At 39.2% G+C, this 26,400-nt stretch overlaps 1 protein-coding gene across 31 annotated transcripts in view; it reads left to right on the top strand.

Moving 5' to 3' along the window:
• TENM3 (teneurin transmembrane protein 3) overlaps window positions 1–26,400 on the top strand; it is a 2,195,833-nt gene that overhangs the window by 836,502 nt on the left and 1,332,931 nt on the right. For all 31 annotated transcript variants that reach the window (XM_073341694.1, XM_073341703.1, XM_073341702.1 and 28 more), the window contains one exon: window positions 6,600–6,640. The gene's annotated coding sequence lies outside the window, so the exon portion shown is untranslated. The remainder of the gene's footprint in view (window positions 1–6,599; window positions 6,641–26,400) is intronic.

A 26,400-nucleotide genomic window follows, 5' to 3' on the forward strand; every position in this document is an offset into this window, starting at 1 on the left:
AACAATCTACATCCATTCCCCTCCTTCAAGAAGCAAAAATAAGGGGAAAAGTCGGACAAATCCTGCTCACCTTACTCATGCGATTAGTCTCATGGAACTGGAAGAACACCTGCATGCTTAAGGAGAGCAAGATTCCTGTGAAGCTTTTATTTTTGCACTGAGACTTGAAACTGCTCATATTTCATTACTCTATTCATGCTCCAAAAATTATAATCCCACAGCTGACAATTATTCCATGTGTATTTTATCCCTCCGATTGGCATTCATCTTTATTACATGACTGTTCTTTAGTTATCTGGAAAAATTGCAGGGCTTTGGAGTTGTGTTCTGGCTCCACTCCAGCTCCAGGCAAAAACCTGCAGCTCCACTGTTCCAGAGCTGCTCCGCGCTCCAGCTCCGGGCTCCACTCCAAAGCCCTGCCTTCAACTACTGAGTTTCTGTACAGTGTAAGTTTTCTACAAAATATATCCAGAATTCAGACCAGTGCAAAAATATTCAGACTGCTCCTCAAAGATGATTTGGCAGCTTCATCTAATTCAGAATATAACAGCTTGCTGCCCATATGAGATGGATCATTCTGAATACATTACACCAGTGATCACTGTGACTGCCCTTTTTTCTGTTTGCAATTCAAAGTGTTTGCCATGATCTACAAAGCCCTGGTCCCGTAAAATGCAAATTACCTGGGATCTTTTCTTTTTATCATGGCAGTTAAGATCTGGGTTACTCTTGCTGACAGTTACTGGAGTTTCATTGTCCAGGACTAGTGGCAGGGCACCGGATGGTAGTGGGTTTGGGTTGGGTTACCAGATGTCCCGATTTTATAGGGACAGTCCCAATATTTGGGGCTTTTTCTTATGTAGGCTCCCCCCACCCTCTGTCCCGATTTTTCACACTTGCTATCTGTTCACCCTAGGTTTGGGCTTAATGTCAGAGCCTGTGTGAGACCTGCAGTGTAGACATGTTCTCAGTTGTGTGTTCCTGACTTCAGAATTCTGCTATACTTGCGAACCATCAAATTTGAGTTTAACAAAGCTAGGACAAAATGGAAGGCATATTTGTTTGCACAGGCCTTTAATGTAGCATTGTTGCAGACTTCTGATTTACTAATTTAAACTGTCACTATCTTACATTTGTTTTAATTGTTATAATGTCACTAACATTGTGCTGGCACTGCTTTAATGAAACTATTGAAAAGGTAAGGATTTCACTTCTGCTCACTTTTTCCACAATAGAGAAATACAGTTCTTTATCGGTCACAACTGTGAGAGACTGAAAAGACTTTATACTCCAAGAGCAAATAAATCACCAAGTTCTACCTTTCCCTTTTAGAAGCTAAGCTGCTTGGCTTGTAGACTGTCTTAGAGCAGCCGTTAGCATGTGGCCTTCCTATGATACACTGAAGTGCACACAAAAAAAATTAGTCTACTGTGACTACAGGTAGCTCTGCTAGCAGTTGTAAATCAGCAGGCTTCTGCTTCATCGTAGATAGGACAGACTATAGAAAACCCCAGGAATTCACCAAAGGAATTTGAATAGGGGCTTCAATAAGAGTGAGGTGGAAACAGACTGTGGGAATATGCACACATCTCTCCCCATTAATTTATGTTTTGTGTATACATTCTCTTCAGAGCTCTGATTCTTACAAGTACTGTGGTTACAAACCTAGACCTTAGGGCCCGGATTGGTTTTTGCTCCTTTTAGGAATAGTTATAATAATGTTTTTGCCAAGACAGTAAAGAGAGTGATTATAATTTTTGGTCTTTCCAATTTGTTGTCAAATTTAGAAAATAATCTGGAAGTTGTATATATGCTTTTCAGTAGGGTTCAAAAGAAGGATAAGTTAAATGGTCCGTTTAAATTTGTTTACTAGACAAAAAGTATTTGTGTTCACATGGCAACAAAAGTGATGGGCAGAATGGGACTTCACCTCTTTGGGCTGCTATAAAAGAGGCCATTGGGAGATGTCTGGAAACCCAAATGAGTTTGGGGGAGAGGCAGCCAAGCAAATTGATGGCACCTCCTTGTGGCGGATGTCCAGTGCAGGTACTCCATAGGAAAGGCATCCAGTCACCAGATAAATGGCCTGGTAAAGGACTTAAAAGGAGGTGCTGGACAAAGGAACAGAATGGGGGAGGGGACCTGGGGACTCCTATGATTGGTATGATGGAGCCAATCCCTCCCTGTTCTTATAGCCCACCTTAGCCCTCCTACGAGGGTAGTGGATGGAAAGGTCCAAGCCATGGGCTGGTGGGGGAACCTGCATGGAAAATGAAAAGAGGCTGGTGGAAATCATGGGTAATGATTTGAATAAACGTGGATTTGCCTACACTGTGTGCTTTATCTGCTGAGTAGTCTCAGACATCTATATAATAAAGTTGCAGCCTGATTAAAATCCACATCAAATGTCTCCTGTCCTTTCGGGTTTCGCCAGACAATGTCTTCATCTAGAACACCCTAATATGCCCTTATTAGCCACTAATTCTTGTGGTACCTACAGAACAGAATCCTTTTAAACTTACACATATTTTAATTTTTGGGTTGCAAACTCCTGAACTTTACATTGAGTATCTATTTGTAAACAAGTTTTTCTTCAGAGTCTGTCTAACATCACATGCCTATTGAATCCAGTCAGGATTTTGTAAAATCAAAACTTGGCAGGCAATAGGCACCATCTGTGTTGCCCACTAGTTTTCTGTCATCTAAAAATACAAAATAATCTAAACAGTGAATGCAGGTTGCACATCCCAAATGTGTGTGTTCTTTCTGTGTTTCAGTCTCTGTGACTAAATCCATCTAAAAAGTTTGAGAAATGTACCACTAACTTGCCCTCCTGATCTACCCTCCAGACTGTGTGTTCCATGTCCATTTTTCTGTATGAGCAAGAGAATTTAGAGTATTGGTTCTTTTCGTTATCAAGGATGCTGTGGGTGTTGTGTCAGTTCTAGATTACTCATTTTTATAAAACAAATTTAAATATGCAGCCCCACTGGAGCTTGACCATATTTTCCTTGCTGCACTGAATGGGGAGTCTGAATAAAATAACATCTAACCTCTAAGGATATGAAATCAGCTGGACACACTAAGAGGAGGAGTTTCCCCCCCCCCCCCCGAAGTACCCATTCAGCACAGTGAGGGACATTGACTGGCAATAGCAGTAAGATGCAAATAAATACCTGTGGAAGAAATAGGGCAATTGGAGGACATGGAGGGTTCAAGATATAATAGGATGGAGAATAAAAACGGGGAGGGGGGAAAAAGAAAATAAATAGGAGAGAAATGAGGGAGAAAGGTATTAGAATGGCATAATAGATTACTCCTGGGGGAATTCTGAACCACTGCATGCATGCAGAAGTCATGTCCCCAACATATTTCTTTGATTCACCGCAAAAAAAATGACATCTGATGAGAATCTGCAAGAATGGTTATGCACTCCTCCCCAGCAGCACAGGTGCACCATTTTGGGTGCCCAGAGCAGCTGGCAGGGAGGTAAATCACCACGGGAGGGGCTTGGGATGCCCCAGCTACTGGCTCCTACCCTGTGCCAGGCTCAGCTGCTAGTCCCACTGGGCTGGGTGGGGAAGGATGAGACTTCCTCTCCCCCTGCAAGGAGTGGCTGGGCTGAGTCAGACAAACCTCCCCCAGCTGCACAAAGCTCCACAACCCCACCCCTGCTTCCTGCCCCCATCACTCCTCAACCCGGGGAGAAGGGATCACTGTATGGGGAGCCCAACCCCCATGCATCCAGATCCTCCATTCCCCGAGCCCCTTGCACCTGGATCCCAACACCCAAACTCCTATGATACCAAGATGAGCCACTTGCACCTTAACACTCCTCGCCAAACTCCATCCCCTCACATCTGGACATTGCCCCCCCCCCCCCTTTGCAGGGTCCCATTCCTTCTGCACCCGGAATCCTCCAATGAGCCCCTGTGCATCAGATTCCCCTGCACCTGGACCTCCCATCGAGCCGCCTGCACCCAGATTGCCACACACAGAACCCTCCTACCTCACACCTGGTTTCCACACACCCCCTCAAGATCCTCCATATTTGGATTCTTCTCGGTTGAGTCGGCCTGCCCCATACCTGGATTGGGGGCAAGGGTCAGGCATGCGTTTGAGACTTTTTCACTTTTGCTTGCTATCTTGGTGTGCCTGGCACAGAGGGGCAGGGCCCCAGGGTGTTTCTGGGGCAGGTCTGGCCCTTGTGCTTGTGTCAGGGTCAAGTGCAGCCTCACTGCTGAGTCCCTGCCACAGGGGTGGGAGCTGCAGAGTGATCTCCCACCTCCATGCAGCCAGTGGCCTGTACTCCCCATGGCAATGCTGGAGCCTCTGCATTTATTTATTGACGAATAAAATATGCAGAATTTTAAAATATTGTGCACAGATTTTTATTTATTTATTTTGGGTGCAAAATTCCCTCAGGAGTAATAGACGAGGAGAACAGAGGGATTAGAAGAACAGGAAGAAATGAAGATATCTTACATTAGAGAAAAAGCAAGAAAGATGTACACTAAAAATGGAAAGGCTGCACTTAAGATTATTCTTGGTTGTACTGCTGTTAAGGGCAGGGGTTTTCGTTAATTCTAATAGCAGCCCCAGCTAGCATTTCAAGCTGTGAAGGGATAGAAACTTCATTTTCCTAGTTCCACCTTTCATAAAATCATGATCCATCCATTAATGTTCTCTTGCTCTGAAATAATGCAAATCCTTGATAAAAGGCTTTCACTCTAAAATGCCGTCTCTCCAAAACGTTACTGTCTGCCTTCTGACACGACACAACACTATACTGTACTTCGTAATTACACTTAGTTATTACAAACATGAACATGGCCAGACTGATCTCACACAGCTCTGCTGGGAGCCCATTCATTTCATATTGCCTTTCAGCATGTCTACCCTTCCCATATGTCCCCCACAATGGACATGCTCTTGCGTATTGCACATATCAAACTCTTGTCCATCCCATTCTTGTTGATGCAAGAGTCTTTTCCTCTGTATTGCCCATTAACAGAAATAGCTGTCCTACTGGGAACATGTGTTCAGGTCAGTGCAGAATAACAAGGAGAACCTCAGAAATCAAAGTTTCATATTTGATTTCAAAATTTCATGATTTTCACTCCAAAATGAGCAAGTCTGGAGTGAAAAATCTCAAAACATTCCAAGTTTTTGAAGTTCAGAATTTTTCTGACAAAAACCACTTGCATCTGAAAAAGACAAAATGTCAGTTTGCCACATTTTTGTTGTCAACGTTGTTGCATGAAAAATGAACATTTTAGGTAATAAAATGGTTTGGAACTAAATGATTGCTTGTTCATTGGCTGTCTCATCTAAAAACCTATCTAACCTGTCTTGCTGCCCTGTATAGATCTTTTTATTTATTTAACTTGGTAATTATATTTAACTTGTGACAGTTTGTGTGAAAGATAAAGTACAAACAAGTTCCCAGTTCTGTAAATTGTTTGTTGGAATAGTCCTTACTTGACCTTGAAGTTAATACGACTTCTTATTTTGAAGTATGGACTACTTTTGTGTGTAAGTGTTTACATGATCATGCCCCAAATGTGTATTGGATTGTTTAGGAATCCTCTGGTTTGTCCGAAGATATCACAATTATCCAATTGTAATTTTCTTTCTCATACATAATCAGTTTAAGAATTAACTCAAATAAACACAAACACATGGTAGATGCTGTTACTTACCAAATATTTTAGTTAAAATTGTACATTTTATTTATATCTAGCAGATAAATGTTTACTTTATGTAGATCAGACATATTAGCTGCTAAGTAGGTGCAGATCATTCTTGTGCTTCTTCCATATTTTTTCTTTTTCCATAAAAATGGGGAGGTAAATCCCTACTCATTTGAGACAAACTGTACTTAATAATAGTGCGTATTGCATGATATATGATCTGCTTGGCTGTCATATCAAGGTTACCTGAGTCACTTCAGCATCAATGCTAGGTGTTTAGAAAAACTACTGTTGACACTAGAGTACTTTAATTGTCCATTGAGACCTACCTCTTTTCAATGTTGCTTCAAGGCATTTTGGCTCAGTTCTGAATCAGTGAAGCAAAATTGGAGCATCTGGATGCAGTGTCAAAATAGCCCAGGAAACCTCAATGCAGCACCCGAGTGAATAATCTCAACATAGAATACAAACGCTGCATTAGTGATTGCTGGAAGGCTACAGTTCATCGTTCTCTGAAATGCACTGCAGAAAAATGATCAGAAAATCTAAATGATATTACTTTTTCTTTATATCTTTTACTTTTCAAACAAAGCACCCAAATATGTTCGGATGGTTGTTAGGCATTTCATTCTAATATTCTGATTCCCAATAGGTTTAATCCATTGGTTCTCTCCCTCCAGAACAGATGAATGAAACTCATAGTTTCTAATATATGAACTGTGAGCCTAAAAATAGGTATCCTCTGGATGATGGTTCCTCTGGGTTTCGTTACTGGAAGATAGAACATGATGTTATTTTACTTGTCAATTAGCAATGTAATATATATTCTGTAACAGTATGTACAGTGTCTTCATTTTTGTGGATTCTATGAAATGATATTTTCTTTGCTTTGTTTTTCTCTCATAGGTTGGTGATGCAATTTTATTCTGTTGATTTAACAGCCCATTGTAAGTAAATCTTTTTGTTTCTTCTGAATCATACAAGCTTTATACAGATTGATTTATTTTGTTTGGATTAACTTTGAAATGTTCCTGCATTTAACTGATAAAATGGTCCTTTGTACATCTTTGCTTCTTTCTCTTGGGGTCAAAATTGAGTTCAGTGCCAATTTCCCAGAAAATTGGTGAACAGTTAAGAGCCATTTGACATCTGTGGCTCCAGATACAGGCAGGAGCAGCTTATGTGAGACATGGGGCCACCAGGTCGGGACGTATAAATGCTAAAACATGCTAAATATACCACCTAATACCAGTCCTCCCTCTGAATGCCACCTCTCATAGCTCTGATCCAGATGACCTACAGTTTTATGAATGTGCATAACTGGAGTTCAGGAGTGGGGTATAGCAGCTGCATCTTGCAGTTTCCCTCCTGGTTGCCTTTTTTCTGGATGTGCCTATAGGGGATGATTCTGCCCAGGATCAGGTCTAAAAATCTGCTGCATCATTTGGGCCTTTAATTATATATATATATATATATATATATATATATATATATATATATATATATATATATATATATATTTCAAAAATGAAGTGCAAAAATAAACTACGGGAATATAATTAATTGCTCATTGACATTTAACAACTGAAAAAAGAAATTGTGATTCACACTCCACTGCTCTGTATTCCATATTACTGTTATAAATGCAGTACCAAATGAATTCAGGTTGGAGCACTTCAAATAAGTGTGACACTTTGTCTAACATGTCTAACTACCATTAATTTAGTTAGTATTCATTGTAACTACACCGATCATAATGAATTCATTTAGCATTAAGGTGAACATTATATATCCTTTTAGTAACTCCATTGTAATTCAGCAATAATTAATGTACATATTAAATGAAGTGTTACCACACAAAGCTATTACAGAGCTGTGTGTGTTCATTTTAAAAGCTTTAAAACAAGTTATGTTTGTTCTGATCAGTATGTTTGGTGTTCTCAGAATGCTGCAAAGATAACTTCTAGAATTCCATAAGGTGATTCATATTTGGAGCCCCCTATTAACCTTTATGAAAGACTGCATATTTACATGTGTCTATTGATCAATGTATAATTTCATCAGTAAGACAGGTCATATCCTGCTGTAGTGATGAATGTTGCTTCTCTTTGTTATATTGCGAGTCCAAGACAGAGCCAAAATCTTCTAAGAAACCTGAGAAGGAACATTTTGTAATATATTTTGTGTATGTGAATAATAATAATACTTGCTGGTGGCTGGCCAGGGAGAGAAGAGGGAGGTTACTGCTACTGTCTATTAAAGGAGAGCTCTTACTCAATGGGTAAAGGGCCTTTGTTTTTCGAATGTAGAGACAAGGGTTCTAGTCCTAACTGAGTGGAAGGGTACATGTGCTGTGTCTAACAATTATTCCTGTTATCTGCAGCATGTGGATTTGTTACAATATGTAGCACTGCCTCATGGTTTGGAAAGTCTCATTCCAATAACATGGAAATATAATTCAAAACATTTAAAATATCTTAGTATTATTATTTATAATACTACTCTGGCTTTCTATAGTATCTTCCATTTGAGGATATCAAAATCCTTTACAAACATTAATGTCTTAAGTTTCCTAGCATCGCTTTGTGGTAAATAAACTTGGTTATCCCCATTTTACAGAAGAAGGAACAAAGGCTCAGAGAGGCTAACTGTCCTTTTCCAGTGCCACACGCAGTATGTAGCAGAGCAAATAATTGAATCCATCTCTCTTTTTGCCCTAAATGTGCATATCTCCCTTTAGGACTTAAATAGAAATGATGCGAACTGATGTGAATTGACAGCAGGATATGGCATTACATGTGCCATATGCAGGAATCTTTACCTAGCACATCAGATGGGGAGGACGTATAGTATTAGTTAATAGATTACTGGTCTTGGACTCAGGTGATCCGGATTATAATCTTTGCTCTGCCACTGACTACTTTGGCCCTGATAAGCCACTTAACCTCTCTGCTCTTCAGTTTTCCATTTCTATAAAGTGGAGATGATATTTGCATTCTTTTTGAAAATTCTTAAGCTTTACAGATGAAAATATGTGCTATGTGTTGTTTCATTATCCCCAATTAAATGGACTAATCTTTAGGGCAGAATGTGGCAACTATTTAACTGTTTACAATGTTATGTTCACAGCATATGCACAGAAGTTAGATAAAAATATGAAGTATTCCTCCTGGAAGGTTGCTACATAACACTACTTTATTTGTTAGAATTCAGAATAAGACACAGGAACCCCAAAACAGAGAGAGACAAAACAGGCTGCTCCCTAATAGAGAGAGGCACAACTCATTCCACTTTGTTCTGGGCTGTTTTTTTTTTTCCAGATTACATGCTTCACCACAGAGCTCCCTAGCCTGCACACAAGACCAGGAATACCATCCCCCTTCCCCTGCACTCTTCAAGTGATCACTTGAAAGTCCAATATATTCCTCAATACACCACAAACAACAATACACAAAAGAGTTTGGGACAGGGAAGGAGGAAGAATACTATATCCAACTGAAACTGCCTGAGAATTTGGTACATTTTAAAAATGAATTACTTAATTTCTTCAAAAAAAATGAAGAGCAAAAGCAAACAAATGTTGGTATCTAATAATTGTGATGTAACCTGGGGTTTGTTATCAACAGTCCTGTTTATGATTAGTGTAATTAGAATCCATGTGTTTATCACACATGTTTAGAGAGGATTGATTGTGGCTTCACATAATCTAAGTGGATACTTAAACGTTTAAATGTAGTTCAGCTGCATTTTATGCACAAGCTACTCAGAATCATTGAAAGCAATTTCTAAGGTCTATAATATGGTGAGATAGGATAAAAGTGAGACCATCACATCCATTGTGAGTATTCTTCGTTAGTTTCTGACTGAACGGCTCTTGGTACTAATTTTAAGTGTCATTATCAATGCCTTACCTTATTATAAGGTTACACTTTTAGTCAAAATTGTCTTCTGTTACTCTAGTATTTAAAATGCCCTTCTCTGTCTCAGATGATACGTCACGCTTGTATCCAATAATCTACTTCCTGTTTCTTTCCAAGATTGTATCTCAAGTTGTTGAATTCAAATTTAAGTTGCACCTTACTTTAGACACATATCTAAGTGATAAAATCCAGTCTGGCTATGAGACGAGACAACATTGAACCTGTCCATTTGAGGGCTTATAGCAGTCTCTTGCTGCAGGCTGATTCAGGATATTTGTACTCTTTCATCTGTTGACTGCTTTTGTCAGCATCGACCATTGGTACCGTTCTGGAACATTTAGAGCAGATGGTAGGGCTGTCTAGAAATGTTTTCTCAATAGTTCTTATGGATTGCTGCCAGTTAGTTAGGTACTCATTCCACACGGCGAAACATGGGTTCTCTCCCTTGTACCATTCTATGCCATTCCTTCAGGACCCTCATTTTCTAGTATCAATATGAACCCTTTGCTTCACTTATTTGTCAGCCTTGACTTATGAATAGAGTTGGGCAAAAATTTTCAGGTGTAGCTTATTCACTGAAAAATGCCTTTTCAGGCAACCTGAAACTATCTGTGGATTGGACAGACGTTCCCCCAAATAGGTTCAGACAAATGTTTTTTGTTTTTGTTTTTGTTTTTTTGGGGGGGGGGGCTTAAATTCACAGAATGGCTGGAGGAGGAGATGGTGGCAGTCTCCTTATAACTTTTATCCCAGTGGTAGGGTACTCACCTAGGAAGCGGGAAACCTGGAAATTTCCCCTCTGCCTGATGTAGAACAGAGTTTTTAACTTGAATCTCTCACACTGCAGGAGAGTGCTCTGGCCATTGGGCTGTGGGGCATTTTGGTGTCTCTCTCTGTCAATCCCTCCTGTTGAAGCTGTTCCACTTTGTAAAAATAATTAAATAATCATTGGAGCTGGGACTTGAACTTGTCTCCCCAACATAGGGTGACCAGATGCTAAATCCAAAATATTGGGACCGCCGCAGGGGGAGCGCCTTTTCACCCAGCACGTTCAGCGGCGGGAAATAAATCTTGCCGACAAAGAAAGAAGTACCCGCCACCGAAATGCTGCCGAAGCCCGTCACCGACTGAAGTGCCCGCCTCCGAAATGCCGCCAAAGACCTGAACATGCCAGGTGAGTCAAACAATTGAAAAGCCGCTCTCCCTGCCTGTCACCGCTGCCTAAGCCAAAAAAAGGGCTGCTGCGCCTACAACCAAATATCGGGACAAATGGCGTCCCGACTGTATTTCAGTCGGGACGTGGGACAAACCACTCAATAGTGGGACAGTCCCGATTTTATTGGGACGTCTGGTCACCCTACCCCAACATCCTAGGTGAGTGATCTAACCATCAGGCAATATTCATTCATATTCTCACTCTCTGGCACAGTGGTTATTCATAGTCATCCAAAAATATTTTTTGGTGAAAAATGTTTCCATTTTCAACCAAATAAATAAAGGGTTATATTGGTTCTACCTGTACTTTTGGGCTAGACTGTAGTTTGGTGGTATAGGCTCAATTTTTGAGAGAGACTTCTTTCTTTCTTTTCATGCATGCTCCAGGTTAGTAGCATTTCTGCTGTTGGCACTTTTAGTCCATTATTTCTTAAGATACCATAGTTTCTTCAATGGTATTTACAAAAGATAGTTAGATTCATAGGCTCTGGTATAATTTTTCTAATCATTATCTCTTTGGCTTTCATCCCACCATGTTCCTTCCAGGTGTCCACTGATTTCCTTGCTGAGGTCCCAGAGTCATTTTCCTGATTTTTTTTCCTCTTTCCTACTCTCCCAAAACCTTAATGGCTTTTTCAGGTCTTTCTACTTGTTTCCAGATTCCCTTTTCCTGACCATCCCTCTTTATTACTTTTTTAACACACAGAACTTCATCCTGAGAGAAGCCCTGATCCTCTAATCATGTCCATGCAAATGGACCATTGTGGTTATGTGATGCCTCAATGAAGTCAGTCTGGCTTTGTGTGAGTGCAAAGGTTAATCAGGCTGGATGTGATTGCAGGATCGGAGCCTAAGAGTATTTTGGTATGGTTTTTTGTTTTGTTTTGTTTTGTTTAATAAAAGTCTTTGATTTGCTTAGCATAACCAAATATACCGTGGCATCCCAGTGCTGGGGAGAAAAATTGGACAATACTTCTTTTTCATAGAAACCATATATCTATTAACAATGAACCTGTTTTAAAGGTGTGAGTGACAGTAATTGTGACTGTGGCATTGTTACATTACAGGAGAAACCATTAAACCAATTACAGCATCATTCCAAACAGAAAATGTCTGTTATCATGTCATGTGATTATGTGAATACTATTGTCTTAATACTTGCAAAAGTGTTCCAGGAAGAAGTTGTCTGTCATTGCCTCACTGTCTCTATGCTTCTTCTACACTGTTTATTCGACAGTTTGCATTCCCATTTCAAGAATAGTGTCTGAATCATACGTAATCTGTAACATAAAACTGCTGTGTGAAACTGAACAGCATAACAATTGGCTATCATTTTGCATCTCTTATCCACAGTGAAGTGTTTTCAGCTTTCAGTTATTTTCTTTTGTCACATTCTTTAGTACATGGCAACTGCAAATCTGTGTAAAGATTATATCAGAGTTGTTCATGAAATAAATAAACATTTCCAATTATGATGTTGATAATAATAAAAAATCCTGGTCCACTACAGATTTTCCAGTGATATACTTGATAGTCTATTCTTGTTCTTTCATTATAGCATCCTGGGGAGCAAGGAAGTGGTATCCTTGGAATATTCCCAACAAATTTCTTCCCCAAGATTCTCAATGAGAAAGAAGGGTCAATTCTTTGACCCAAATAAGAACTGTTTTTAACTTAAAAGTATGTCTGGGCCAAAATCAAACCATTCAATTGAATTTCAAGACCCTATGGTTGGATTTGAATCTCTGATTCTGATCTTATCTCAGATTTGATCCTACTCTTTTTGTTTCTAAGTGAGAGAGAATCTATTTTCCCATTTGCGTGTAACCAAAATCCTCCAAGGATAGCCCTTCTCATCATGTGGTAACCTCAGGTTTAGGAAGTTCTGAAAGATTAAATATGCTTGCAAATTTCTGCCATTTGCAGTCAAAATCTCTTAAAAACCAATTTGTGATATTTCTGTATCACCTAATCCAAACTCAAACCTAACCATAATTCACCTTTGCACCCAAAAAAAAAGACTTGATCTGGATCTGAATATATCTTCTTATATAAGATGAGTTATTCGTTGAGGGCCTCTGTGCATTGCCACTCGTGGGATATGGTATCACGGGCACTGAACTGTGGAAATGTCTTCAGCAATCATGTTTGTGTAAACTCTTGGTCATCACCTCAACAGCATGTCTCTTCAAGGCAGTTCCACAGCTCAGTGCCAGGACCACCATATCCCATGAATGGGAATCCCAGCATTCAAAGAAAAACAAAGCTTCCTGCAAGTTCTTAGTTTAGCTGAGCTAGCTGATCTACTCCTAGCTGAAATTCCACACTATAACTTTTTCACTGTTAGCCTTATCTAGAGAAGTGTCAACCCAGAGATTTACTGAGCTTTAACACTGAATTTCCATTGAGGAGGTGGTGAGATGTGTGGTGTTGCATGATGATGCTTTCTGTTTTAAGGATTTTTTTGGTTTTGTGTGAATATTTTTTAAGTGTGCCATTTGTTTTGGAGTATTCCTAAAATCTATGAATCCCTTGCATGCAAAACAGGAGAAATCCTCAACAAGGAAACACTACACAATTCCATGTGAGATCTCCCCATCAAGTTTCTGTTTAGAATTGACAATGGAATATAGGAGGTCTGGAGGCAGGCCCATGGTATGGCCAGCAGGTCCATGCACAGAATCGAACACTCAAGGAATGGGGATGGGAATACTATAGGCTACATAAAATACTCCTCTTCATCAGCTTTAATAACAATGAAAACTTGGATGCCAGTCGTTGAGAATTCTGTGCCATCCATATGGGCAATATCCTTTTACACAGGCTTCACTTGCAAGATTTGGGCCTGTGAGTGTAAATACTTCTTTAAAAAGTGTCTAAAGAATTTGTTTTCAAACACGTACCTACCATGCCGTGTTTTAACCCTGAGCCAGTGTTTATAGCTGTATTTAAACACTCTGAAATATAGTATTTACGATGGAAACATTTAACAATCCTTTTCCATAGGAGATAGCAGGCACTGATATAATACTAATGTGACAGCTAAGATTTTAGAGATTTTACATTTTATTTTCTTGATAGAGAGCTGTTATGCAGTCTGAAATCTAGCCAGATTTTTCTGGCCAGTGTCTCCTCATGTTTGTGACAGCAGGAGTTTGCTGACTACCCAAATTATCTTTCCGCAGTTTACCCAGAAATGTTTAGTTTCCTTTTCAAACTAGTCTAAATGGTCATATTCTCAAACAATGAAAACCAGACTGTACTCAATGTGTAAACATCTATATTATAATAAAAGTCATGGATTCAGAATGAATTTACCTTCCAGCAAATGAAATTATATTTCCTATGAAATGTTTGTCATTTACAGTAGCGATCTGACAGTATGTTGGGTCATCTGAAAAATGGAATTGACAGAGTGATGTACTAAATTGAGTTAATATTTGAAAATGCATATACTTTCAAATAAGCACATTTTGGCCATTATGCTATGGTTGTTCTGGATAAAATGTGCTTATTCATAACACTATTCTAGTGAGGTTTGCCTCTCATAAATTTACAAAGATCAATGAACCATATTATATAATCTTTTAGATAGCTTCCTAGATATTCCCTTCTAGTTAAGGCCCCGTGTCCTATTTGGCATATAAGACCTATATTTTGTGCTATGGACCATGACATTCTGCAGCACTACCCCTGCTCACATATTCCTTCTGTCACCTCCCATTTCAGTCTGTTTGAATCAGCGTAGTGATCCTTGTGTAATTTTGTTTTGATACTAAATTTAGTTTATTTTACGCTGTTGCCAAATTTTGAATTGTCAATGTGTTTCAGATTTGTGCGATGACAACTAGTAATAACCTTGAACCATAGAATTGTAAGGGAAAATCTAAAGGTGGTGTTTTTTCCACCTGGGCAAGGGACAGTCAGTGCTTTTAACACTTAGGAGAGCAAGGAATGTGGTTTGGCACCCAGAGGAAGTTTGAGGTATTTGCTAAAGAAGAGGAGATGCATTTGGGCAGTAGCAAAGGTGACTTTTACATTTTTATGGGAGGGAAGAAGTTTGATTTTTTTCTCTGCCTTCCACAGCAATTCCTTGATAGCAACTGGCTGACCACCTACACCTGTTTCTACCACTACACCCAGCAATAGCAAATGAGCACACTTCTGCATTTTTGCTAAACATGATCAGAACATTTGTGTTTAAATTGTTGTCATACTTCAGTTAACAACCCATTAAAACATATGGAAAGAGTTAATGTTTGTCAGAGTTAATGTATCGGGCTGTGTGCTGACTCAGGCACGCATCACATCTTAGTTATATTTGGTTCAAATTTTCAAAGTTAGCATTACAGCCAGAGACTCAATTTTTCTTTTAAGTGGAAACTTAGATTTTTGAGCACTTTTACGCAGCAACTGAAAAAGAATCTGCAATTATATGGTACTTTGTGGCCACATAAGTACATTATTAATAAAACCCAGTATATAGTCCAAACTTTGCAGGGTTTTTCTTTTTGCAGGGTTTTTCATTTTCTTCAGAAAGTGTAACATCACTTTTCATTTATTAATTTATAATGCTAGGAAAAATATTCCCAATATTGGCATCAGAATTTTGGCCCACTCCATTTTAATTCTGTTATGCCTTATTTAAACACTGTCTGTGTGTAAAATGTTCTTGATGAAAGCATTTGTATCTGTGACAGTGCTAAATGATAATATACTTGTCTCCTTGTTTATTCACTAAGCTAATTTTTCCTTCATGATTTTGAAATTTCAGAAATCATAGAATCATAGAATATCAGGGTTGGAAGGGACCCCTGAAGGTCATCTAGTCCAACCCCCTGCTCAAAGCAGGACTAATTCCCAGTTAAATCATCCCAGCCAGGGCTTTGTCAAGCCTGACCTTAAAAACCTCTAAGGAAGGAGATTCTACCACCTCCCTAGGTAACGCACTCCAGTGTTTCACCACCCTCTTAGTGAAAAAGTTTTTCCTAATATCCAATCTAAACCTCCCCCACTGCAACTTGAGACCATTACTCCTCATTCTGTCATCTGCTACCATTGAGAACAGTCTAGAGCCATCCTCTTTGGAACCCCCTTTCAGGTAGTTGAAAGCAGCTATCAAATCCCCCCTCATTCTTCTCTTTTGCAGGCTAAACAATCCCAGCTCCCTCAGCCTCTCCTCATAAGTCATGTGTTCTAGACCCCTAATCATTTTTGTTGCCCTTCGCTGGACCCTCTCCAATTTATCCACATCCTTCTTGTAGTGTGGGGCCCAAAACTGGACACAGTACTCCAGATGAGGCCTCACCAATGTCGAATAGAGGGGAACGATCACGTCCCTCGATCTGCTCGCTATGCCCCTACTTATACAGCCCAAAATGCCATTGGCCTTCTTGGCAACAAGGGCACACTGCTGACTCATATCCAGCTTCTCGCCCACTGTCACCCCTAGGTCCTTTTCCGCAGAACTGCTGCCTAGCCATTCGGTCCCTAGTCTGTAGCGGTGCATTGGATTCTTCCATCCTAAGTGCAGGACCCTGCACTTATCCTTATTGAACCTCAGATTTCTTTTGGCCCAATCCTCCAATTTGTCTAGGTCCTTCTGTATCCTATCCCTCCCCTCCAGCGTATCTACCACTCCTCCCAGTTTAGTATCATCCGCAAATTTGCTGAGAGTGCAATCCACACCATCCTCCAGATCATTTATGAAAATATTGAACAAAACTGGCCCCAGGACCGACCCTTGGGGCACTCCACTTGATACCGGCTGCCAACTAGACATGGAGCCGTTGATCACTACCCGTTGAGCCCGACAATCTAGCCAGCTTTCTACCCACCTTGTAGTGCATTCATCCAGCCCATACTTCCTTAACTTGCTGACAAGAATACTGTGGGAGACCGTGTCAAAAGCTTTGCTAAAGTCAAGAAACAATACATCCACTGCTTTCCCTTCATCCACAGAACCAGTAATCTCATCATAGAAGGCGATTAGATTAGTCAGGCATGACCTTCCCTTGGTGAATCCATGCTGGCTGTTCCTGATCACTTTCCTCTCATGCAAGTGCTTCAGGATTGATTCTTTGAGGACCTGCTCCATGATTTTTCCAGGGACTGAGGTGAGGCTGACTGGCCTGTAGTTCCCAGGATCCTCCTTCTTCCCTTTTTTAAAGATTGACACTACATTAGCCTTTTTCCAGTCATCCGGGACTTCCCCGGTTCGCCACGAGTTTTCAAAGATAATGGCCAAGATAGGAGCAGTTTTAGAGCTGCATAGTTTGTTCAGATGCATTTTCTGCCATAGAGGTAATGATGAAGGTGATCTTATTGATCTGACAGTATCCATGGTTCTCTTCTGATTAGGCTGTAATTTCTCTCACCAGGAGAGAGAGGGATAGAGTGTTTTGACTTGAACATTAAATTCCTCTCTCTAGTCTACTGGGCTGTTTGGACAGTACTGATTCAGTCTCTAAAGCGTTACCAGGTTGTCATTATCATCTTTAGGAATAAAGGCATCTAGGACAATGGATAAGGGACTCACATTAGGACTTTGTTCTAAATTCATTGTTCAGGACTGTTAAATGCACCAGTTTCACCTTCAACTATTTCTATTTTTAGGGCTTAACTGTGCCTGAGAGGTACAAATCTGAGTAAGCAGTGTTGTGAGCTGCACACTTCAGTGGGGAGATACGCTAGGAGAGGTAGTGTATCCTGGAGCCCCAAGAATGCAGGAGAAGTTACACCCTTTCAAGGTCCTCTTCAGGCTAGCACACTGGTGAGCCAGAGAGTGGAATCACAGCATTGTTTCTTCCTAACCTCAGTGAACCTATGTAGCTATTGGGGTTGCTACTGCCCTACACGTGCTAGGAAAGTGTTCAGAAGAGCACTGTTACTGTGTTTTCTGCTACGCAGGATGACAAGGTAGGAAATACCCTTGCATCCTCCCATGCACCCTTGCAGTAACTGCAGTTTGGTGACAAATGTTTTATATTGTTTTCTTTATTGGGATTTCCATCAATTTGGGAGGGGAAAAATTCTCATCTAAGCTATAGGGGCCTTTGTTACAAATGAAAAATACAATTAATCAAAACAAAACCAGAAGCTAGTTAACGAAAATTTGTTTTGAAGCTGTTCAAAACTTCCCACAGGGAGACTGAAATTGCAAAGATCCTTCATATAAAATTTCTTGTGTGTAGGGCGGGGAAGAGAATTCCATTTTCCAGTTAGGACCAAATATGCTAAAAAACTTTGTGAACTTTCAGATAAATCTGCGGATGACCGTCTTATATACAGAGCCCTGTATACGGCTCGAGTAACGACAATACAACCTTTTCTATGTTGTGCTTCCAATGTCCCTCAACTCTGACATGGAGGGGAAAGAAAATGAGAAAGGGATTCAGTTTCTTTGCCTACTCAGTCATTGGCACTTTTCTGAGAATGTGAATGAGAAAACAAAACTAGAATGCTCTTTTAAGGGCTTGTCTATACTTACAGCTAAATGGGCACTGCTACAATCACTAATTCGATGGCAGAGCATTTTTCCATCCACTTCTGCACTCCAGATTCTCAGGAACCATAAAGTAAGTCATCAGGAGAGCATCTTCCATCGACACAGTGCGGTATAGACATCACTGTCAGTCAACTTCAGTTACGTAACTTAGGTCAACTTCTTGCTTTAGTGTAGACCAGCCCTTAGTGTTGTCAGTAGTAGTTATATCCAACGCAAGAGGGCGAGATCATTACATCAATTTTTATATCTGCAGATATAAAACCCCTCTTGTTGTAAGTTAAGTTGCTTCCAGTTTGCTTTATTTTTTAAATAAAGTTACATTAAAAACTTGAACAAAGTCCAGTGGGTATATTTCTGTGTATAAATGCAAGTAGTTTTTCTGCTTATGTTAGCATTCGTTACTGTGTAATGGTCTAGCTGACTGTACAGTCTGTGTCATGGAAATCAAATACAGTCTAAGACTTTTCTTTCTTACAAAGCTGAACACATCTAAATGGAATTTTGGGTCTAGGTTACTCTATGTACAGATAACAAGTCACCCATTTCTCACTTTCAGTGACATGAAGTATACTGCTATACAATCAGTAGATAGGTATAAGCAAATATGATAAGATCTATATGAAAACTTTATTTATACAGTTTATGGTTTCTAGAGAATATGCAAAATGTTCTCTTGATATTTTTTCCCCCAAAATGATCCTGAAAATAAATTACTGTCACAATTTTCAGTGGTGGGTGGTGCTTTCCATATCCAAACGATAGGTCCTTTGCTGATCTGCCTGACTTATTGACCTAATTTTCAAAAGTTAGGCTTCAAGCATATAATATTTCACATTTGTCCTGAATATCTTACTCAATAAGACAATCTTGGTACAATTTATGCTGCTGTGTGTTCTACAGCTGAGATGTCATAATGCACAATGCTGCGGGTAACCTATAATAACTTATTGCCTACCTTATTGTGGGTTACTTTTTGCCTTTAGTTTAATTTTGCTAAACTGTTTCCTCTTGCCTCGAAGGGTTTATTTGCATTTATTTAACACAATACAGACCTAGTCACATTTGTTTCTAATGCCTAATTAAATGTGAAGTAACCTTGACTTTATATTATGCTTTAAATTTAATACTGGTGAACTGTAACCAAAAATGATATTATAGGCTATTAGGTAAGATACGGAAAAATAACCATGTAATTTGTATTATTATTATAACCTTTTACTGCATGTGTTTGAAACACTATTAAGAAAAGAATGTCAATGCCATTACACTTTTGTATACGAACATATATGTAAAAGATAGGTAAAGTTGTAGCCTATACCAGCAATAAACCCATGTGCTTTTGAGTTTGAATGGAAAGATTACAAAAATGATAGACTTTTAGCAGTTAAATCAGTTAAAATTTTTCACAAGCAATTTTAAAAATGATAAATTGAATACAATACTTTTTCTGAGCGCATCAGTGGAATTGACTTCAGATGGGCCACTTACTGCATGCTTTCTTTATTCCCAGTTTCACAGTAGCCACCCACAAAAGCTTTCTGTTAACCCTTATCCTACAGAAATCTTCATAAAGTTCACACAACATGAAACATAGAAAACTAATCCTCAAGGTTTTTATAGACAGAAACAATTTCTCAAGGTGTATTTTGAAGAGATCTACGTAGTGTATTCTACAGATCTGTACAATGCATTTGCTACTTAGCAACCACATTCTCTTTTTACATACAGATATTTTGTCTATATCAACAATTATCCAATACTGAATCTTAAATTGTGCAGCAAATGTCAGATTGAAATTCTGTATATTAATCTCAGAATGTGCTGGAAAGAACATCAAAGGTTAGAGACAAACATGCAAGATTGAAGCAGCTTTGAGGAATTTGTATGAATGTAGACATTGGTATTTTGATTTCAAATAAACTCTTGAAGATTGCACATTTTCCAGTCACAAAGCTCCTTTAAACATATGATCCAGTGTCAATAGGGGATTAACAGTAGAATGTAATCCTGAGCAGAAGAATGTGCGTAGCCAGCTGTCTGAGGTAGTGCGTGCTATTGGTGTGAAACTATAAATATTGCTGCATTTTAAGAAAATTGATGCAGTGATGAAAGTGGCTATTTTAAACAAACAAAGAAAGAAAAAATACCACGGCTTTGATGATTGGGTGGAATCATGGCCCCACTGAAGTCCATAGTAAAACTCTCACTGACTTCATTGGGTCTGGAATTTCGCCGCAGGTCTTCAGCTGGTGCCGAGCTTCACCGATGTATACCATCTGAATACATAACCCTGGATAGTTGTTGTTGTTCATTTCTGCCACATTTGGAACACGTGAAGAGTATTTTTTGTCATTTTAGTGATACAGACTACAGTGTCACAAAAAAATAGCAAGTACTGTTTTCTAGGTAGGTATTAATACTTCCCATTTATGTGTATATTCCAGTTGAAACTAAGCAAACATAGTTAACGGTACACAGAAGCCACATGTACTTTAAATAGGTGATTTAAAAAGCTTTTTAGTTTTTCTCCTCATCCCTAATGTAAATACAACCTTCCTCCCACCCCCCCACCCCCAATACACTGTTGGGAAGATGTTAAAAATAGATAATAGAATTTAAGACTGTTTTTGTATCACTAGCTCCCACAGGTTGTTACAGCGTTTCAAGTAAAATGTGTTAGATTCAGTTCTTCCTGGATGCTGAAATGTAAATATGTTTTGGCAGGAGATATTAATGGATGAATGGAATGTTGGAATGAGCCAGGTGCATTGAGCCGTGCTGACAGAGCACATTTCCCAGATGTAACAAGTATGTTGTTCAGTACTAAAGGAAAGGAAGAAATTACTAAACATTGTGAACCATTCTCTTAAATAGATACTCCTAAATAAATCCTAAATAAAAAAAATGTATGCCACTTTAACATTCAGGAAGGAGTGAATAATGTTATTTCCAGTGTATTATTCTACCAGCCCAAACAAGCAGGTCGACTTGAAGCAGGGGTTGGAGAAGTGAAGGAAAGTAGACTGTCACTCCACCTATATAAAGTGTTTGATGTCCCATTGGTCTCAGAGGTTTCTTAATTCTTGGCTGTGAATTCTGAAGTCCCCAAGTATATCTTGAGGACAAAGCAAAATATTTTTCCTACTTTCATAAGTCTTTTTAAAAACTTTGTTAGGATCTAGGAATACTCAAAAATCAACCATACAATATTTAAACCCATCTATTTCTTTGACTGAAATCAGTAAATGGATAGGAACATTTTGTCAGGAAAAAGTCGCTTAAAAACATTTTTTAAGCTCCAAAATGATTGGATTCATTTTTTTATTTGAAAAATGGGAAATGGTGTGGGCTAGCTTTCATTTTGTCTGAACTGTTTACCTATCAAGTTAGGCTACAAATAAAGTAAGAATGTACAAAATATCTATCCTTCAATGCTTTTCCTTACTTCCCTCATGCTGCCTCTGCATTAGATCTAAATAAAAATGTTCCATATAGTGTGAATACATGGAAATCCTTACAAATATGACGTCAACAATACCAGGAATTCATGTTAAGAAAAAATAAGTACTAATGCTTGTAGTCTCAATTAGGGTGACCAGATGTCCCAATTTGGGGGGCTTTTTTAAATATAGGTTCCTATTACCCCCCCCACACACAGGCCCTGTCCCAATTTTTCACTCTTGTCTGGTCACCCTAGTCTCAAGACATAATAAACATGACAACTCTTTTACAGGAAATAGAGAGGGCCTTACCACTACTATACTTTGTAATTTCCAAGCAGGATATAAATTCCAGTCCTGTGGAGTTGTTAAAGTGCTCTTATTTTAGTTATTATAGGGCATTAGAATAGTAGATGGTTTCTACTTTCTGATAACTCCTGCAGTAAAAGTTTCTCATATCTATTGGAAACTAACTGCTCATTAAAGTACAGTTGAAGAGTTCTTATTAGAACAGGGTGACTTTTATTACCTATTCCTTTAATAAAATATTTATTTTACTTAGGTTTTCATTCATTTGGGGAGGATACTGAAGTTTTGACCCTGTGGTCTTTGTCATCATAAATGTCCTTACATAGATTCAATACGTTGCTTGAAAAAATATTAAAAGGAGTGGGAAGCTGGGAGAGTTGTTAAAAGGGAGACTCAGTCTGTGATTTGTCCTCACCCTTTTTTATGTGTTAGAATAAAGCTCTGCTGAATCAGTTAAAATGAATCTAGCTTTTACCCTTGTAACCCTTTAATTGTCGTAACAGGTCCATTGAAAATCTTATAAAAGGAGTGCACAAGACTGAATCTTGAAAGTAATGGGAATCTGTGAAATGGAAGGAAATAACAGACTGAAAATCCACCACTACCAATGATTAAATACATATTTATCTCAACTCTAATTAACCAAAACGCAGTTATCTGCAAGTTTGGGTGCTTCCTTCAAAACTTGCCTTCAGCACATACATCTGTGTTTAAAACATTGCATACAGAAATGTTTAAGCCTGCAGAGTTTTCCTCAGATATTCCTCAGAAGAAAGCCCTGCATGGGAGAGTTTCTGTCCTGTGGAGCTTATAGACTCTATAGGATCCTTTGCTCATGGGATGAAATGTAATAGTACAGAGTGCAAGGTCATGCACCAAGGGTCTAATAATAAGAATGTCTGCTTTAAGCTGGAGCTCATCAGTTGAAAGCAACAGAGGAAGAAAGAGATCTGAGTGTGATCCAGCTGCAAAAAAGGCAAATGAGACTCTCGGATGTGTCAGGTGAGGCATTTCAGGTCAAGATAGAGAAGCATTAATGTAAGACCTCATTTGGAATACAGTGTGTGATTCCTGTCACCCATGTTCAAGAAAGATTAATTCAAATTGGAACAGGTGCAGAAAGAGCTGCTAAGATGCTCAAGGAAGTGGAGGGCATATTTTATGGGAGGAGACTAAATGAGCTTGTGTTGTTTAGCCTGGCAACACAAAGGCTGAGAGAGGATATGATTGTTCTGTATCAATACATCGGGGTAAGGTATAAATACCAGGGAGGGTGAAGAGCTATTTAAGCTTAAGGACAATGCTGGCACAGGAAAAATGGGCATCTGACCAGAATTAAATTCAGGCTGGAAATTAGAAGATATCAGAGGAGTGAGGTTCTGGAACAACATCCTAAGAGGAGTTGTGAGGGCAAACAACTTAACTAGTTTTAAGAAAGAGATGGACAAATTTATGAGTGGGATTGCATGATGGTATTGCTTGTTAGGTTGGGGGACAGCACTTGGCAGACCTTGGAGTCCCTTTTGTTTTATGGCTTATGTTCCTAAAATTTCATGCTTCAGTTGGTCACCTGCAGGGGTTAGGAAGGGATTTTTTGTCCCCTAGTCTGAAGCGTCACAGATGGCCGCATATGGAGTTGGGACTTTTGATGGGATGGGTTTCTGTTCTGACGTAGCACTGCTCATTCTCTGTCTTGGGTATTTAGCTGGCTTGTTCTTGCTTATATGCTCAGTGTCCAATGGATGGCCATATGAAGGATCAAAAAGGAATTTCTCCCCAAGTCAGGTTGGCAATGATTTGGGAGGTTGGTTTGGGGTTTTTGTTTTTGTTTTGCCTTCCTCTGCAGCATGTGGGTGAGGGTCACTTGCCAGGATCATCTGGGTATATCTCACTTAATTCCCTGTCATTGCAAGGGCTCAGTCACTAGTGCACCTTGGTCCCTTCTATTTTCTGTATCTCCTGAGGATTGTAATACTTTGATCCAGTTTTGGTTGCTAGGGTTAGTGTGCGGGTGGTGGGTGTTATCAGTGGCCTGTTTTATACAGAAGATCAGGCTAGATGGAAGTGGTGATCCCTTCTGGCCTTAAACTCTGATTCTAGTTTATTCACAATTCATTTATGTGATTGAAACTCATGGTCCTCAGGTAAATGAGTTTCAGATCAGTATGGTTATACTGTACTTGTAAATAACTATATTATATTGGCTAGATGAATGTCCTAATATCCTTTTCCAAAAACTGGGATTGTTGGTCAAATTTGTTGCCAGTTGTGTTGGTAACCTACAGATTGCCTGTTGGCTTATCACAGGAATAAGTTACTGATATGTTTTCTGTGTCTCTGGACATTATCTTATATTGTCTTGGATCGTAAGGAATTTGCCAGCTTTAATACAAGAGAGTAAGTTTTGATTACAACTAACTCATAAGGAATAGGCACAAATGGTTAAAGATAAAGTATAATAGTGGCGCATCTAGAACTGTTGAGGAATAAAGAATGAAAACAAAATTTTCCCCTAATACAGGTAAAAATGCTTCAGTTGGACCTTCCTAATGCCACATGGAGAATTGGAGATTGTTGAATGTTACAATATGCCACATACTTTCCTGGTCAGGTCTCAGCAATTGGTTATTTATTAAAGACTATGGATGGGGTAGGCCCATTACTCAATGAGGGGGAAAGGCAGTAACAGAAAATGTGGAAACAGCAGAAGTGCTAAATGACTTTTGTTTCAGTTTTCACCAAAAAGGTTAGTAGCAATTGGACATCTAACACGGTGAATGCCAGTGAAAATGAGGTAGGATCAGAGGCTAAAATAGGGAAAGAACAAGTTAAAAATTACTTAGACAAGTTAGATGTCTTCAAATCACCAGGGCCTGATGAAATACAGTACTGGATGAAGGATGAAGTACTCCATGCTTATGAGGCCTCAACTGGAGTGTTGTATCCAGTTCTGGATGCCACATTTTAGGAAAGATGTGCCCAAATTGGAGAAAGTCCAGAGAAGAGCAACAAAAATTATTAAAGTTCTAGAAAGCATGACCTATGAGAGAAGGTTGAAAAAAATGTTTGTTTAGTCTGGAGAAGAGAAGACTGAAAGGAGACATAACAGATTTCAAATACATAAAAGGTTGTTTCAAGAAGGGGGGAAGTGAATTATTCTCCTTAACCTCTGAGGATAGTACAAGAAGCAACGTGCTTTAATTGTAGCAAGGGCGGTTTAGGTTGGACATTAGGAAAAACTTCCTACTTGTCAAGGAAGATAAGCACTGGTATAAATTGCCTACGGCGGCTGTGGAATTTCCATCATTGAAGATTTTTAAGAGCAAGTTAGACAAACACCTCTCAGGAATGATCTATATAATATTTAGTTCCGCAATGAGTGCAGGGACTGGACTAGATGACCTCTTCAGGTCCCTTTCAGTCCTGTGATTCTATGATTCTAATGCAAACATGGAGGAGGAGGTTTCCACTTACCACAAGATGATGAATACAAATAATAGAGGCTGGAAATATTTGAGAAGGCTTCGACAAATCCATAGAACATTTTTCTTTGTTTCATACACAGAGTACCAGATGAGGGACCTCCTTGGAGTCTACTCAGCCAGGGTTAGTGGGGAAGAAGAGACACTTACATCTATTAACATTCTTCCCCCAAAAGGCAAACATTTTAATTTGTTGGTTATTTTAATTAAGAAAGTAGTTTAACAGATTTTGGACTTTGTCCTTATTTGTGCCGAAATTCATGATGCCAGAAAAGAGAGAGATTAAGGACACACATTTTAAAACATGCACATTACAAATATAAAATTTGAGTAGTAATAAGTTATATCAGTGTTATCTGATCCCTGGGGTACAACCTGGAACTAGGGTACCATTGTGTCCCCTTAACTCTCCAGCTTGGGCTGTTTCTTATAATGCTTTGCTAGTGACAAGCCGCAAACCCCTCCAGGCCCTGTTATCAATCATCACAACAGCATGTGGAGTCCCACACCCAGGTAGATTGCATGAGTGTTCCATGAGCTACTCACAAATCACACAGAGAGAGGCACCAGCCAATTTCCCCCCAGCTCTAAGCCTTGCACCCAAGAACTGTATCATCTTGCCCCGGTCAGAAGCCTGACCAGTGTAAGTCAGTTACTCAATTTGTCTCTCCCTTGATGTGGAGAAGACACACACGCAAGTCTTCATAAACTCAGCTGAGATTTTCTAAGCACTTCCAAGATTCAAGTTTTAGTTAAAATATAAAACAGATTTATTAACGGCAGAAAAATAGGTTTTAAGTGATTATATGTGGTAGGTATAAAAGGTCATAGATA

The sequence above is a fragment of the Lepidochelys kempii genome, chromosome 4, assembly GCF_965140265.1.
Source record: "Lepidochelys kempii isolate rLepKem1 chromosome 4, rLepKem1.hap2, whole genome shotgun sequence".
NCBI lineage: Eukaryota > Metazoa > Chordata > Testudines > Cheloniidae > Lepidochelys > Lepidochelys kempii.